The 17,713-nt window shown below is 40.6% G+C and overlaps 1 long non-coding RNA gene across 1 annotated transcript; it reads right to left on the bottom strand.

The window, feature by feature from the left end:
* Nucleotides 1–14,011: 14,011 nt before the first annotated feature.
* On the bottom strand, nt 14,012–17,524 carry LOC128789907 (uncharacterized). The gene is made up of 3 exons (XR_008431574.1): nt 17,378–17,524; nt 16,787–16,884; nt 14,012–15,062 (listed from the first exon to the last, which is right to left on the bottom strand). It is a non-coding gene; the product is annotated as an uncharacterized LOC128789907 (long non-coding RNA).
* Between the last annotated feature and the right edge of the window lie 189 nt (nt 17,525–17,713).

The raw sequence follows: 17,713 nt of genomic DNA, 5'->3' as shown, positions 1-17,713 counted from the left end.
AGGACTAGAGTAATTTTATCTCCTGGTTTCCAAGGAGACAAGTGACCTCTATAGACTTCTCCTAACAAGTGTATCAAAGTCATATCAAAGCAAATGAAGCCATGAAAGCCATGAGAAAGTAGCTCAATGCAGAGAAAATCTGCTGCTCAAACCTGAAGTTTAACAACTTGGGTAGTTTTCCAACGCCAATTGCTTCGCTATCGGTGTCACTTCCCAAGATTCCTTTTAACAGAGCATTCTCTGTAACAGATATTACCAATCTTTACTTCAAGGCAAAATAACAGGCAGGAAAGGCTCCAACGTGGCAGCACAGACAGTAAATTACAACCAACAGCAGGGGCAACAATCTAACTTTAACACTCATGGGGCACACCTTCCTGAGACCCCAGGACCCAAATCCATCCTTTCACAGCCCATCAGCAACGCCCTGAAGCCAACATTTATGTTGCATCAGCAATTCTCTATTTTATTATTCTGGATTCTCTGGAGGATTCTGCTTTCTTCCTCAGCCAAGCTCAGGAAACCTACTGGAGCCCACAGGATGTATAATCACGTTTGCAATGCCTTCCTAATCTACAAAAAGCAGATTTGTTTTGGCAAAGTGCACAGTTAAAGAGATTCACTGTCTTTCCCCACGTCCCTATTGTCACTCACACGTTCTCAACGCACTAGGGAAACACTGAAACAGCTTTTTCTTGGAGAATTTGCTTCAAGTTTCTCCAGTTAACTTTTACCATCCATCCCCAAGTACCTGCACGTGTTTTGGCTTCCTCGTGTGGCTCACCCTCATTTTCCTGCTGGTGTTCCTCCCTGTATTCACTTCAGGCAGTGCTGCAGAGCTGACATGGAGATGGTGAGCTGCAGGACTCCGGGGTGCTGCTGGGAACAAAGAGCATGCCTGGGGAAACTTATGATTAATTTCAGCCTGTCCTGATCTAGCTCAGCTGACAGCAATAAAAGGAAGCAAAAAAAAAAAAAAAATCATTAAAATATATGAAAACCCTAGACAGCAGTTCTGTGTTGTAACTGTGCAGCAGATTAATGTGTTCTCTGTGGTAATTCCAAGATCAGCTTTACAGCCCGGTATTACTTGTGGGGTAGGGCTGGGAAAGTGCCCTTGAGAGATTCACAACTGTTGGTGGCAAGTTCCTGCATCCTAAACATCTACCTGGGCACAGGCTAACAAAAAACTCAGGAAAAGCAATGAGGAAAAGTTTTGATTCAGGAGACAAAAAAAAAGTCAGGTGGAAGAAACTGTTATTTTAGACCTGACTAATGAAGCGTTTGAGAACACAAATGTGTGAAGGTGTTTTGAATGAGATCATGAGAGACAGCGCCAATGATTCTGCAGAAAATAAGAAGTGAGAAAAGCTGAACAGGAGCAAGACAGCTCTAGGTCAAACTCACAGGTGCCTCAGATGAAGCGCAGTGCTGACAAACGTGGGGAAAAAACATCGCCGTGTAATGCCAGAATTGGGGGTTGCAGTGTGAAATGGATTTGTGGAAAGACACAAATAGCAATAAGAAACATAAAAAACTAGACCTAGACAAATACAAGTCCAGGATTTCTCCAATAAGACAAATTGCAAATGCAAAACTCCCCAGACACTTTCAATACCTGTTTTGCTTAATCCTCAAAGAAGACTGAGACCAGATATTGAGCACAGCTGGTGATAAGAGAAAATGAAATAAGGAAAAGAGTTTGAAATAAAACCAGCAAAATCCCAACACCACAGAAAATTCCAACATACACAGTGATAAGGGTGGAGGATTGATCTAGTTGTTCTATTCCCCTTGATCCTGCAGCTGAAAAAACACACAGAAGAGAAAGTAACAGAAGAAAACCCACAAGGCAAGGGCCTGGCGAATGCTCAGGTGCAGGGCTTTAATCCACTACCAACTCAACAGCAGAGTTGTCACTAGGTTTTTACTCACTGCTATTTGTGATGAGTTTTACAGGCAACCAGCTGTAATACAGGCTTCTTTCTCCTGCAGATTTCTCCATTTTCACACCCTTTTGTTGCCATATACACACTGCTCTATCACATTCTACCCCTTGAGCAGTCAAGCATGTCTTACACTCATTTATTTGGTTTGTAATTCTCTCCTTGTTTGCATAAAGGATGGTCCTTCACTTTGTATGGGACAAATAGAATCAGTACTCACAGAAACTTATTTTTAGAGAAAAAGTGCTGAAGTTACCACTTTTGAGCTTCCCTATCTCAGAAGATCTCTGAGAAATTTGCGTAGCTCATTCACAGAGCATCTCCCCAGTGCTGCGAGCTCTCATTGCAGGGATAGAAAAGAAAATGAATCAGAAATCAAGTGTTGAGCATTCACAGTCCTGTTCTTGCTCCTCCTTCTCCTCGGAAGCACAGGCTCACGTAATCACAAGGCCCTCAGCACTCCCAGCTGTGTGGTACAACGTGACACAGGCGTGCAGCATCCTTTCAGAAGCAAGGTGGGAAACACAGGCCTCTCGCACCGGGAGCTCTGTGACAGGGTATTTTCCAGAATTCCTGGGCTGATAAGCATTTGATGATCCTGAAGGCTACATAAATAGACAGAGAGATGAAGGTAGATAAGAAAAGACGTGACAGAGATTGACAAAAACATTTTGGGGTACAAGTCTTACAGCACAGTCAGCAGAAAGCCCAAGGCAAAGTGGTATTTTATTAAAGTAAATCACATAGCATGGAGAAAGGTTATCAAAACTTCTCTTTTCATCACAAATGAAAAAAAAAAGACTGCTGCTTACAATTTAAAGAAAGGTCTATTATCAACCTTAGCCATGGAATTCTCACTGAAACTGCTGCTTTTACAAAAGGTCTTCTCTCTCCCACTGGCAAACAACAAAGCATAGGACTGTGTTCAAAAGTCCTCAACTAAAAGCAAAGTAACAGGTTCAAAACCACAAGTATGTCAAAGAGCTAGAAATAAAAAAGCTACAGTATAGTTTGGCTGAGTGTATGAGTTTCATTTTTTTTTTTTTACTACAATCAAAGCCCTTCATGTCTGTGCCCTTTGTGATTTATCAATAAACAGGTGAGCAATATTTGCTGTTGCTCAATCTTGATTCGAGGGAAGTAAAGGACCTACTTTACCTGCCATAATGTAAATTTATTATGCAATTGGTTATTTTACCTCTAATTTATCATAGGAGAGCACAGGGTTCCTGCAGCAGAAAGTCTTCCAGTGACTCACAGCTGCTGGGTGGAAGCACTTAGCTTAACATCACAGAACATCATTGTCTTCAACCACCAGCCTGCTGATCTTTCAAGGCACCAGGATGCTGGCAAGGCCTCAGCACTCAGAACATCTGGAGCACTCCAGGAATCTTAGGTGTTGCCAGCCTTCTTTTACTCTTCTCCTCGTACCTTTTGGAAAAGAGTTTAAAGCTGACAGTAACTATGTGCATGCAGTTAGCCTTGATATAAAGCATTTCCTGAAATCTCTTAATAAAACAAACATAAGTCAACAGTTTTCATTCATTTCTGGTAAGATCTCGTTCAGTCTGAAAACTCAAGATCTTAAATATGATTCTGAAAATTCAAGACCTGAAAACAGATTTTCCATTCCTGACGTTGTAGTAGCAAACTGTGTTTACAGATTCATTCTAATCTGGGTTTTCTGCTCCCAATCTACTCTGACAACATCAGCCTTCCAACCTAAATTCTGCTATTTACAGGTAGGATATTGCATTAAATTCACAGTGATTCCTTTGTAAAATTGATAAACTTCATTTCTTCAAGAGCAAATATCTTTTATAAATATCCTTCATCATCCAAAGGAATAAATATTTTAAAAATTCTACCATTCAAAAGGTTGAAGAAACACACTTTGGCAGCTGCCAAGCTGGGAAGCATTGGAATGCATCAGAGAAAACATGCTTGGACTGAATTTAATCTAGCTGAGGAATCATGTGTACAGCTTTTTTGATAGTTTCATGGTGAGGAAGGCTTCACCACACACATCCATGCTGGCTCCCTTGGATGGGAGCCAGGCTTTCCAAGAGATCTGCTGCCATGGAGAGATCATAGCAGGTTGACACATTTCTCAAGAGAGCACAGCACACAAAGTACTCCCTGTGCTTCTCCTGGAGAGAGGCTCTCCTTGGAAAAATCGAGCCCAAAGGGTAGGGTGGGGGTGGGTGGGGAGCTTGAGCCTGTCTCCTTGCACCCTGAAAATGTCATGCAATTGCACAGGGAAAGGCTACACATAAGCACTGCTAGGGCTATTAGTGCATAGGACAGCTTTCTGTGGAACAATAGCCATCTCTGAGAGTGAAAATGTGTGGATGCATATTGAATTGGTTATGTAAATGCATTATTTCAACAGGCTTTCCAATTAAAATTTTAGTTATGATTTCTCCTGCGTAGGTATAAACTCGGTTTATCTACCAAAGTAAACACAGCAGAGAAATTAACAGATATATATTTCTAGGCTAGAAGTGTCAAGCAGAAAGTCTGAAGTCCAGAAAACAGAATAAAGAACTAAATTCAGTAATCCACACACAACTGCCTGAAGGTTGGGAAGAAGAGAAGGTGGACTAAATAGTACTGGAAGGCCTGTAAACCTCAAATTGGTTTTGGATTACACCTCTGTTTTGGACAAAAATTATTTGACTGGCTACCTAGAGAATCAGGTTGGTATCACTTGGCTAGGTTTATTACTTGGATTAAGGAGGCTCAGACTATGAACAGGGATCAGGAAAGCAGGGGCTCAAGCCCTGAGACGATGCTTGATTCTAGTGATGATAATAAATGAGAAAAAAAGCTCTCTTTATATAGGAATTCAGAGCATATTTAATCTGGACTCTGCTCCAGCTGGACATCTTACAGATGTCTTCCAAAATGTAACTCAAATTTCTCAGTTTCAACCTGAGGATGTATTCAGATGTATCTTTTCCCCGTCTGATACATTTATGGTGTAAGCACAAGTTAATGATTTATTAATGATTTATAATTTAAATGGGAAGTGCAAGTCACATGGCCAGGGATATATTAAGAGATGAGGGGGGAAAAAGAATCTTCAGGACTAGATCTTAAAAGAGTTTCTAGCATGAGAAGACAAATAACAGCCCAGTGATGACAGCTGAGATGGTAGTCAGGGATGGCTCAAGAAAGGAGAACTCATAAAGCTGAAACAGGCACTAAATCATAAAAGACAAGCAAGACCACAGGTAAAAGTATGATAAAAATATATAAGTAAGGTAGAAGCCACGCCTAAAATGTGACTTGTACCTGCCACATTTTAGTTCTGTGGGTCTTAAAAAATCCAGCAGGCACTTGAAACCCTGCAGAATGGACTGCACCTTCCTGTCCTGTCCACAGCACTCACTTCATCCCTGTGAACCCTTCAAGACTCAGCCCTACTTTCAGGCTGGCAGATGCTCCTGAAATGAGAGTTGGAGGAAGCAGGGCTAAATGAGCTGTCACTCCAATTCAGGCAAGTACCAGCCAGCCCTACAACTACACTGGGAGGCAGCTTTCAGGAGAGCAGAGGAGCAGGAGTGAGATGAGTGCTGCAGGCTGAGAGCCTTCCAGGTGACCTGGGGACGGTGGACAGAGGTTTAAACAAGCAAGTCCCACTGCCAGGCTGAAAGATGGAATTTAGGTTAAGGATAGAGCTTGGAAAAGGAGAGCATATGCAGATGAGTGATAGAGCTTGACATGCTCACACAGCTAAAATAAGAGCTTGAAGAAGCAGGAAGCAATGTCATGTCACTCCTTCTAAAGCTGGTATGAGACTCGTGGGTGCAGCTTGGGCTGTGGCTGGCCAGGTACAGAGAAACTCCAGAGGTGAAAACAGCCATGGACTGTCAAAGATGGGAAACCAGGACACAGGAATGAAATCATAGAAGAATTGCTACTCCTGCTACTGCAGGTACAGAGCAATAATCCAGAGAGTTTAGGCTGGTTTAAAGTTAGGAACGCAGAGCTGGAAAGCTGAAATTGATGGTGATTGTTTAAAACCTCACATGGAAAAATGAAGACTGGAGGGAGGAGAGTGGATTTATCTATCATTCTGTTTAAGACAGATACCAATTTATGGCAGCAAAAAAAAAAGGCTGGATTTAGAAATAAGAGCCCCCAGAAGGCTGCTATTGCTCTTTGAGTGCTGAGCACAGCCAATTCAGTTTGCACTTGTCCAACAGCATAGCCTCTGCCTTCTCAGAAATCAAGTACAATGGGAAAGGTCTAAAGGCTTGACAGAAATATCTGCCATCAAAGACTAAATTTAAGACCCAAGTAATGCTCCACACAAATATCACCCAAAATCAGTGCTACCTAAAGGAGCAAGTAATCACCAGCAGTCTCCAATAAAGTACTCTTCTTTTTACCAGCTAACAGAGGACTTCGTACATCATAAGTAGTGCAGATGGTGGAAAATCATTGGCTTCAGGTTTCAAGTACTACCTCTCTGGAACTTTTAAGCATCTCTTGAAAGGCAGACCTTGTGAGGTTGAAGTAGTTACAGGCTTGGACTAAGAAGAAAGAAGGGAACTGCTTGCCTTGAAAAGGAAAACCCCTCCATTCTCTCCCACAGCAGCTTTGAACCATTTTTGCTTTAGGCAGGGGACACTGTTAAAGGATGTCTGGCATTAGGATCTGCAGGTGGTTACACAACGCCAGAGTTTCCTGTAATCTTGGGATTCTGTGAACTCATGAAGATGATTGATGCATGCTTTTGTTCAGCTAGAGACTGAAGAGTAAGTTAGCTTCAATTTGACTAAAATCAGGTTAGTTATGGTTGCCTCTCTCATGATTTAGTAAGGTTAACAGTAAGTAAACATACAGTAATAGCCAGCTGTTCTCTGAAAATGCAGACTTTTCTTGTGCTTTGCAAAGAGAAAGAAAAAAATCGTGGCATTTGTAGCACCTTATATTTCAAAAAGAAAATTTCTACAATTATTCATGAAGAAAAGGAAGGAATTCCAGAATTTTCTTAAAAATAAGGCTGTCAGAACCCTTTAGATTTCTGCATACAGAAGCAGACACACAATGATGACAACCCCTTCCTAAAGGTTCGCTCATTAATCTGACATCACATGAGGATATTATGGTATTAGGCTGTTTTAGTCCTTTCTCTTGGCATTTCCAGTTCTTCTGATGATCCACCCAAATTCTCTTCCCCCAAGCCCCTAAGCAGCAGTGTTCACATTGGTTTAGAATCCAGTCTGCTGCAGCGTAGTTAAAAACATTTCACTTTTTAATTTCATAACAGTTTCTTTCATAGCTCCCATGCTTTTAGACTCACAGTGCCTCCTCTGTATTTCTCTTTGTCACCCTGCACACTCTCTGCTCTTACTGGTTTTATTTGGAGCTGATGCTCAGCATCTTTCAGAACATAATCTTATTTTATAGGCATAGGCTCTAATGGCTCCTTAGGGTTCGTCTGGTTATTGCTGTTTGCCTGGGATGAGCATGCAGTGCTCCCAAAGCCACTGATGTGGCACCACGGGGTCTGTCCTGCAGGACCTGCAATCAGCAGTGAGGAGGGATGACAATAACCAGAGGAGAAGCAGACTGTCACCCCCTTCACCCCATGACACAGAACATCTGCTGGACTGTACATCAATGGGAATTAGCCCTTCAGCAGCTCCCAGAAGGAGACTACGAGACCTAACAATTTACCCATACCTCCAACTATCTCTGCTGTGTCCAAAGTAGAACTGTATTGCCCCAGATAGCCCAGCCTCTCTCGAGTTCAGGTTGTTCTGAGTTTAGGAACCTCTCCCACCTTTGCAAATACAACCTCTCCTAAAACAGCCAGTGCGCTATTTTTTCTAACCACTCCTCATTAGGCTGTTGCCACCACTGTGGGAGATATCAAAGATGGCTTTGAGAGAATAATTTTAAATGTTGAGGGCTGAATTGTGCATATTTGAGATGGGCAAGAACAATTTTGGTAACGAGAACTACATTGCATAATCTTGATATCAAGTATTCTTTCTGGTAAGTCTGCAACATCATCTGGCAGGGAGAACAGAAGTCCATACATTATTCCAAGAAAGTGAGATACAGTGTCACTGTTATGCCCACAACATAACTGTAACAAAACTATTTTATGGATGTCCATAGTCAAACATAAAATGCATGAGTAGAGCCTGGAAATCTTACCAAGTGCAATCAATGAAAGACAAAATACTGAAAACCACCTGTTTCCTACAGCCATATAAAGATATTATGAGCAAGACAAAGAGTACTAGAAACTATAAAAGTAGGGCATAAAAAGATATTTGAAAACTGTTTCGTTTGCAACCCTGCACCCTTTTATTTTCTTTTTCCTCAGATAACAAATGTTATCACACTCCAGGGCTTCAGTTTAAAACAAAGAAGCAAAAACTGAATACGGCACAATATTTATTTTGTTGCCTTAGCTCTACAAGGCATACCAGAAAGCCAAAAATTCCACGAGGAAATTATAGTGTAAGTTAACATGGAGAGCTGAGAGGAACAGCAAGCACAATGTAGGCTGAAATGAATCCTCACTTGTATTCGCTAGAGTAAAGCAAGGTGTATTGAAAGAGGCCTCCCTGTTATGTTTTATTTCTTCTCCTGACAAAAATAATGAAGGTGATCTTCTTCACACTTATGGAATTATAAAGAATTGGTCTGGCTAGTGTCTTAGAATATTTAATCCCTTTACATCAGCAAAAGGATTCGCTCGCAGAGAAAGCGTGCAGCAGAGTGAATGCTGTAATCTTATTCTTTAAAAACATGGTTAGCACAGAAATTGTCCATTTTACTCAGGAGGATGCAATTACATTTCAGCTTTCATGTAAAGCTGCTTCATGAAATTGAAAAGCCTGCACATGAACAGAAACAGAACAGCAGGGAAAAAACAAAGACTGTGGCTGGCTATGGATCATTTCTCCTTTTCCACATGGTTTGAGGGAAAAATAGCTGGCAGCAGTGGGTGAAGACAATCTGCAGTAAGCAGGCTGGTGCCAGGCTGCTGACCTAATGGCAGTAAGGAGTCTGGACTGAAGAGTTCAGACCCCTGGGGAAAGCAGGTAATCCAACCCCCCATGTCTGTGTGTAAAGACTTTATGAGCGACACAAGAGAAAAAAAGAAAACAACCATGGGAAGAGAAAAACAAAAAAAAAAAAAAAAAAAAAAAAAATCACAGAAAGAAAACAACAAAAGATACAGAGAAATGGGAAGTCATCTGAGGTCTCATGGGAGGAAGAAAAATCTTGTTAGCCAACCCTAATCCAGATGCTGGGACTAAAATAGAGAAGTCCCACTCACCGCTCGCTCTGCCAAAGTCTTCGAGAGACAGCAACACAAACTGCCAGCAAGGCTTTAGCTGAACAGGTTTCTGTAAAGAAATGCCAGTGTGTTCATTTGGTTCAGGAATGCTAATAAGAAAAATTAACTCTCTGAGAGAGTCAAGGGGAAAAGAATTTAAAAGGTGAGTCTTTGTTCCTTCCTCCCAGCTGGATATGGCAATGGGAGGAAACTCACATAGAAGGAGGTATCAGGCGTTTGCTTCAGGGTGCTTTCTTCCCAAGATGACAGTCTTTGGTTCAAAAGTTCCACTTTTATCAGCAAAACCAAAAAACTCCAAAACACTCTGAAAAAAGCATGTTTACTGCCCATGCTAGAACAGGAGCTACCATGAAAGTCCTCCAAATTTCAAATAATTGGAAAGATATTTCTCATTCATCTCTGGTTGCATGAAAGGTTAAATTCAGATACAAACTGTAAATATAATTTTCAGGTCAGAAACTCACAGCTTAAGAAATTACACTCTGATTATGTAAGGCTATAGTAAGTTAATTAAAATTTATTAATCAATGTTGGTTTCAACGTGAAAAGCAGAACATCCAGTCAGAAGAGACTGTTCCTACATTCACACGAATATGGTTTATCTTGTGAGACATAACTGAGTGTAAATCTTGACTTGTTAATTATCAAGGTCTTTACTGTGTAGTTTTAGATACTTTGATCAAAGGTTAAAATCTCCTGTGAGAGGTAGATGAGCATTTGGAAAAAATACAGTGATCATATTTTATTATAATTTCTCCTTGTTTTCTGAGTATAAAGTTGTTGGACAGAACCAAAAGTTCAAAGATCTTTTTGATGGATATCTTAAAAATGTCTAGTTGCTATCAGTAATGAGATTAAATTCCTGTACCTTTGATATCTGGCATGTCTGCCAAGGAAGAGCAAAGTTGTTAGCAATAACATCTTTGTTATGCAATGTGGATAAATTTAAGTCACCATTGACAGTTCAGTGAGGAGAACTACCAATAAAAAATCATATCACACATTCCTTGGTTTGCTCACATCTGTACTTTGATAAAGTATACACTGAGAAGTAAACATACTTGTCTTGTTTAATCATTTTGTATTTTTGGACTAAAAGTGAAAAAAGAGAAAGTGTGAAAAATTAAGTCCACCGTGTGATTCAGAAGAAAGAGCTGTAAAGGTTTCATCTCCCAATCCTTTGGTTCTATGCAACAGTGCAGTGCTGAAGTGAGCCCACAATTTACAGTGGGAACTTAAGATGTGGAGGACAAGATGAGATTTGCCTTGAACTAAAATCCCCAGACTCCACACAGACAAAAAAATCTCAGAACTGACTGCTGCCATGTACTGGAATACCCCAAACACAGGCACCCTCACAGATCACTTTGCTTTTACCCAACTTTGGGAATAAAGGCTGTTTGACAGTGTGGAAAAAGTCACCACAGTCTTCACAAGGAATTTGCTGGGAGTTGCACTGAATATTTATTGAATGACCTGAGATGGGCTGCATTTGGAACAAATAAGAAAACCTTTTTTGTTTTATCTGAACTTAATACACATTCAACAGCAACTGCAAAGGCATGCTTATTCACTCAAGAAAAATATTTTAAATCAAAATAAATTTTTGCTAAACTAAACCACTTTTAAGACATCGATGTAAAATCCTTTTGCAAGATTTTCATTTGAGACAAAAATGCATTCTCACTTAAATTCTTTTCTTATTTGGTTAGATCACCTTCTATTGAATAGAAAACTGCATTTACTTTCTTATATGTTGTGCTGATTATATTTTGCCCCATTTTTCTGTGTAATCATACTCAATTTCTATTTGAAGAAGCCAGAAAACCTGGCCACAAAACCAACAATTTTTTCCAGAGTCATAACATCATTCTCTTTTAGAAAAGCTTATGAAACCTATTTCTTTTAGCTTTTTCTCACAGGAAATGCTTACAAATCATTGTTTTGTAAGATTATTTTTTGCTTCTTTTTTTTTGGAGACTCTTCAACTCATCTATATCTGAAATTGCAGTATCCGAAACTCGTGTTAGATGAAACATCAGCAATTTCAAATCAGAACAATTATGTCCTTTGTCTTCCATGCAATATTCCTCACCATAAACTGCAGAGTCACATTTGTCTCTTTTTGCAATAGCTTCACATTGTCAACTTGCTCTGTTTGTTTTTCCCCATGAGCCTAAGTTTGTGTTCCAAACCCTGCTCCAGCCAGCACAAGTACAGGGTGCATTATGCATTCTTCACCTTTTATTTTCTGATATGGGGCAAAGAGGCCACTGACTTTCACCCACAATCCATGGAGCCAGGCACACGCCTCAGCAAAATTCAAACTGGCTCTGTTACTGATCAAGGAGATTGCTGGCATCAACCCACTGAAACACCACTGCAGAGACAGCCCCAGGGAGTACTGGGACCAGCACCATACTTTACATTTCCCCTCTTTCCTTCAGACTAAAAGGGCACCACCAGCCACCTGGAATACTGTTTAGAATCCTCTCCCAAAGGCAGGCACTGCTTCAGGAGGGTTAAGATCAAAAGCCACAGTAACCAAAACAGCAGGATTTCAGTAAAACAGCACCTCGCATAGATCACATTGGAAAAGGTGAGGCCAGGAGTCATTTCATCACAGAAAATATTTTTTTCCCACAGGTTCTGGCTCACAGAACAACTTATAGATGGGCTGTGCCCTCTGCCTTGCTAAAGCAACCTTAACTCTTCTGCCTGCAGAGATATTCCTGTGTTGAAAAGAGCTGAAAATCTCACTGCCTAAAGAAGAATGAACATGGCTCTGAAAGCTAACAGCAGCTGACAGAGGCTGGAGAACATTTCTGTGACAGCTTCAGTATTTAACCAGAAAAGTATGGAACATGAATCTTAATTTCCTCTGTAGTGTTTTGGTGTGGACTTTAGTTCATGGAGTAATTAATGGCAAAAGGAACCCCACACAGTGAACTAGGTGCTTACCTAGTTTCTTAGCAAGCAACTCATGTATTCCAGAAAGTAATAATTTGTGAGAATTTATTTTTAACATAAATTCTGCTGTAATATGAAAGTTCAACTGCTACCGATTGTCAGTTTCCCCTAGATTTAGGCATCAATGTATTTTAGGAGTATGACTCAGGAAAACATTCACATGACCAAGTAAAGCAGGTGGCCAGGACCTACCACACAGCATCAGCTTCATCAGAACATCCTCAGAGAAGGAAAAATAGCTCCTAGCTGTTTGGGGAGATGATCACAGGGTGGAAGAAAAAACTGTTCTAAGGTATAGGTTATAACTGTTACAGCAAATAAAGCAAATTGCAGTGTCTTTTGCCTCAGTATCACAAAGAGATACGTTTCTAAAAAACACGATTCTGCTGATGGAAGTGTTTATATTGTGTTGAAAAAACTCATTTACACAAGGGACTCAGTCACAAGTTCAAATTATGCCCCTGCCAAAGAAACAGCTTACCTGGTTCTCCCTCAAAAGTATCTCACACAGCAGCACAGCTCATTTTATTCCCCCAGTGTTTCAACTGCAATAGGGCAGAGGAGGTGTTTCTTAGTCTGCTGGGAAGGGAGATGCCCAAGATCCCATAAAACTCTCCCCATCCTGTGCCCAGATTGATGCCCAGCACTGGGCCCTGTGGCTGCACAGGAGCAGGAGGCTGGCACACACTGCACCGAGGTACCACGAGTCACAGTGTGGGCAAAGCACCCTGTTCCTCTGGGAGTCCTTCCTCTCCTCCTTCACCTGGATAAGAGGGATTTGTTATCGTTCCTCTGGGAGTCCTTCCTCTCCTCCTTCACCTGGATAAGAGGGATTTGTTATCGTTCCTCTGGGAGTCCTTCCTCTCCTCCTTCACCTGGATAAGAGGGATTTGTTATTCCTGTCATTCCCTTGCCCAGAAACAAGGCTGTGCCCAAGTCAGCTGTTACAAAAGCTGGGCAGTTTCGAGGTAAGTTTTTCATCCTTAGCCATGGATTTGAGGAAAGGATTCTGCCTCAGGATGCTCAAACCAGCACTCCAGGAGCACTGCAGGGGCAGCCCTGATTCACACAGACACCTGGGAAGCACCTTTAGGGACATGGTTTGTTCCCTTTAACTAGAACCAGAAGTGTTCTGGCACTTGAAACGGTGTGCATGCATGTGCTACAACTCTGTTTTTAATTCCTGCTTGTGGCAAAAGGGATTTTTAGCCCAGAACAGACACCATTTCTACATTTCCTACCTCAAGAATACCTTGCAGAAAGCATATTCTTGATGCAGCTAAGTGACTATTTTAAACCAAAAACTGCCTTCTGGATGGACTCCAGTTTATTTGATTAGATGTGAATCAGAACTAAGGAATAAAAATTTTCATCCCTCCACAAGGAGACTTGTGGATTTGGTTCACTTGCAAGCAGATCCCATCTGACCTGTCACTTAATTTAAAAATTCTTCCAGATTTAGCTGTCTTTCAGAGAAGTCCATGACTACAGAAACACTGGTGATATCAGTAAGTTACAAAGCATTAATTTACCATGAGTCAAAAATGAGGTTTTTTTTGTTGGGTATTAAGAATTTTGTTTGGGCTTTGGTTTGGTTTGGATTTTTTTCCTTTTTTAGGTTAAAGTTCTGTTATCTCTTAAAGTTCAAGGATAAGGGACCATATCCACCTCACTGAAAGTCACTTCCTTAGCATTCTCTTATAAATTCATCATAAATCCACCAAACATTTTTATTTCTTTATTTTGGTTAGGAAATGTTAATTTGTAGCTGTAAGCAGCTGAGTGGAAATACATTAGCAGAGCCTTCCTGTAGTCCTTACTATGACTGAGCTCAGATATTTCCTGATATGAACTCTACCACTCAGTGAGCTTGTCAATAAGAGTTAATTAAAAAAAAAAAAAAAGAGTTAATTAGACAGTGTGATAACAATTTTCAGACTATATTTTTTTTTTCTGCAGATGATTCTGCTTTTTGAACTAGGGAAAAATGCTTTAGAGGTAATAACATTTACTTTATTCAGTGGCTTTAAGAAATTATGAGCATGGTTCAGGTTTTATACAGAGTCCCGAATACTGGTAGACTCTTACAATTAGAACATTTTTCTGGGCAAGCTACTTTCAGTGACAGATATTGCATCATCATTCCACCTTGCAGAAAATGGGCTCTGTATTTCACGCATTTAGAAATTCTCAAATGATATTATTAACTTGGGGTTTTTTACTTATTGGCTGCCAATGCATAAAATGCAGGACCAGCTCCTATTGTTATTGTCTGGCTCCCATCAGCATGTTAATATAAACAGCAAATCTCAGGCTGAGTTAAGACACCCCATTTTCAGGAGGTTCTTTTCTGATATCAAACTTTCACCTTCCTTAAGAATTTGGAAATTCCAGCATGTGAGGGGAGGATAGTAGGAATATAGTGCCTCATACTTAGCATGATGACTCCATCAACTTTCTTTGGACTATTTTCAACTTTCAGGTCCAATGTTAAAATCTGATTTATTAGTGTAGCAGGCTACCTATGGCTCTCCTTGGAAGCAGGAAGGTCCTTCAATGGTTCTCGTGTGTTTATTTGCAAGAGCAGAGAGCTGGTGATCAGGGATGGAAAGCCAGATAAAACTGCAGAATCTGAAGGGGAGATAAAAACCACCGACTGCAGAGACAGGATTTTCAATCCATGTGAGCAGTCAATAACAAAAACCACAAACCACAGACTTGGGAATTCAGCAATTCTCCTCAAGCTCAATTCACTCTCAAGGCTGAATTATTCAGTACACTTCTTTTTGTTCTCCCAGTAGAGTTTGCAAAAGCTGTCAAGGAAGAGATTGTCAAATTAGAAGGCAAATCAGAAGAGATGTGTTTTCCTCCCTCTTTCACAAGTTTTAAGGAAGCCTTCTTAAAATAGATTAAAATTGCATGTGACATGCTACAGCACCCAGAGTACTCTCTATAAACAGTGTGAATGGTATAAAGATCAAGAAAAAAAATAGTAATCTGTTATAAAGAGGTCATGAAAGTGGTCCAAAGAGCTTGTGTTCATGTTGAGCTGTTTACAGTCTTCTGTGCAGTGTCTTCTACTTTGAGCTTGCAACTTCTCCTTAGGCAGTAAAGTTTTGTCCAATGGCAGCAAGGGGAAAAGAACAACTGAACAAAAAGAAGAAAGGAACCATAAAAAAAATCCCACTGAGGAGCTGCAGCCTTGTTTTTGCTCATAACCTCCATTCAGACAATTCATTCATTACCCACACCCCTTCAGCTCACTCTGCAGAACGCAGCTGAGCCCCAGCTGTACCAGGACACTGCCTGGCAGATGTCCACTCCTACTGGTACAGCACAGCTTTTAGTGACACTTGATGGCATCTCAGACATTTGACACACTTCTCCTCTGCTCAGGAGGGACACTTTGCTCTTCCTTCAGGACCTGCTGGGAGAAAGCTCCCTACCATCATCCAGAAAACCCCAAAATGACATTTTATTCGTTCTGACATGGGAACAGCTCACAGGCTTCCTGCAGAGGAAAGTACAAAGATCGGTACTATCCTAGCACTTAACACTGGTTTTACGCATTACATTTTTAAAATCTGAGCAGGCATCAATAAATGACATGTGAGTTCAAATAAAAAGCCCTAGGATTTTATAAAAACCATAATGAAAATACACTACCATCCCTTCTTTCATCAGAGTATGTAATTCTGATCTCAAAATCTTCGAATGACTCCATTATACTCAAGGAGAGCTATTTTTTCATGCCAACATCATCAAAGTGACAATACCATCTTCCCTTTAGTTAAGACTAGCCTGTTTCCATATGACCTCTAAAAGTCAGTGATGAGAGGGAAAGCCCAAATGAGCACATACCTGTTTTCTAACTAACCTCCCCTTAAAATTCCTAATACCTTCTGTGAAGAATAACTAACTCATCTCTAGAATGACTCTGCTCAGAAAAGCATCATCTCAAAAAAAAACCCAAGATTTCCATTCTCTTGTATGTTTACCTGAGCATTCTCTACTTTTCAGCAGCAGAGGAAGATCTATCCATGAAGAATAGAAGGGTAACTGTATATAGGAGGGAGAGTGAGGCAGAAAATCTGGCACAGCCAATACCAGAAAGATTTTTGATAGATGTATCAATCCTTGAGCCTATAGTGGCATTTCCTTTCTCCAGGCTGGACTACAAGTGGTGACTGCCTTTGTTGAAATGGCCTCCTTTAATCACAGCAATATTCTTGTTTTGAGACATTTTGTCTTCCTATTTAACTACAGATTCACAAACTTTGATTTCTTGGGGAAAAAAAAAAAAGTCTTGCTTGCTGTGTTCCATTAGTGACTTAGTTGTTCTATGTGTTTTCTTGATTTCCTGAAATACCCCTGGCCTCCCTTCCTCCCTTATTTTTAAAGAAAAAGGTACTCCCATGATGAGCTGTGCCCAAATGGGCAAATATAAGTCAAGCAATTACAAATACTCAACACAAATACTTGATAGGTTTTGGTTGCAGCATAGCCATAACAAAAATTCTGATGCAAGCTGCCTTACTTGCTTCCAGAAATGCATTTGTTCCATGAATGCCTCAGCTTTGAAGGTGACTTCATTGCCAGCAATCCTTGTGCTGCTGCCAGAACACTGTGGAAAAGCTTTATTTCAAGAAAAGAAAGACGAACGTGTCAATTGATGATGACAGAACTGTTGTAGGTCAAACAGTTAAACTTATTCTGACTCTGTGTGTAGCAGGCTTGGGGATTTTTTTTCTAACTTGTGAGTACACTGTATTGTGTGTGAGGGCAGCTTGAGCTAAACAGAAAAAAAAAATAGACTTAACTCAGCCTATAGACTTAAGGCAGTCAGTACAGATTGTAACTCTCAGGGTAAGGTTAATAAGAGCATCCCACTGCATCACTCAGTGACCTTCTAGGACCAAAGTTAATTAGTGCAGCATTCATTAGGGATCTCAAACGTAACACAGTCCCCTCAACTGGGGAAATCTGCTGCTGACACAGGAGTAAACTAGGAGTGCCTGCAAGAAGACAAACATGCAATCAATGATAACAAAATGGCAGATATAACCGGGTTCTCAGAGGCAAGATCAGGAAGGAAATGTTGCACTTGCTTTGAGACACAGCTGATTACCTTTACTGCTGTTGTCTCCAGAGACATGGGCATTTGCTCACACAGTGCACTTAGAGCTCAGAGCTTTGGAGAATAGATGCCTTTGTTTACAAGCAGTGATGTCCAAATAGTTTCTCTCCTCCACCAGACTGAAAAATTTCCATCTCCAAGCACCTGTATTACAAACATTTCAGCACCTTCAAATTGCTGCTATTCAAAAAAAAAAAAAAAAATGAAGCAACATTTTTGTTATAGGAGAAGGATAATGAAATTACTGCTTCATCACCAGGCTGTCCAGAGCTCACTCTGCAGCAAGCCTGAATCCCAAGCTAGCAATGGGCTTGTGGTCCCACAGGA

The sequence above is a fragment of the Vidua chalybeata genome, chromosome 6 (genome assembly GCF_026979565.1).
Source record: "Vidua chalybeata isolate OUT-0048 chromosome 6, bVidCha1 merged haplotype, whole genome shotgun sequence".
Classification (NCBI taxonomy): domain Eukaryota; kingdom Metazoa; phylum Chordata; class Aves; order Passeriformes; family Viduidae; genus Vidua; species Vidua chalybeata.
Note: the sequence above shows the minus strand (reverse complement) of the source record. Positions and strands in the feature narration are given on the sequence as shown.